Below are 383 nucleotides of genomic sequence, written 5' to 3' on the forward strand. Positions count from 1 at the left end.
ACAATATAACATAACCAAATGTTATATACTTATATTTATTAAAATAAATACAATACAATATAATATAATACAACACACACTATAATATAATACAATACATTATGAAATGACATATAACTTGATTACCTAGTGAAAGTTTCAGAACTCAAAAAAAATCTCATCCACCAAAGTTAAACTATCTAAAAAACCAAAAGAATAGAATACCAAAGAACTTTATTACAAACACAATATTACAAGACACTCAAATTTCAAATCTGATCCACAGAATTGCAAAATCTCTGTGGGGTTGACAAACTTTGTTGCTATTATCACAAAGCTTTTTTGGTACCTTCTACATCTAATCACCTCAACACTGGGTGCTTTTTTTTTTTTTTTTTTTTTTT

This window comes from Solanum stenotomum, chromosome 1 (assembly GCF_019186545.1).
Source record: "Solanum stenotomum isolate F172 chromosome 1, ASM1918654v1, whole genome shotgun sequence".
In the NCBI taxonomy this organism is placed as follows: domain Eukaryota; kingdom Viridiplantae; phylum Streptophyta; class Magnoliopsida; order Solanales; family Solanaceae; genus Solanum; species Solanum stenotomum.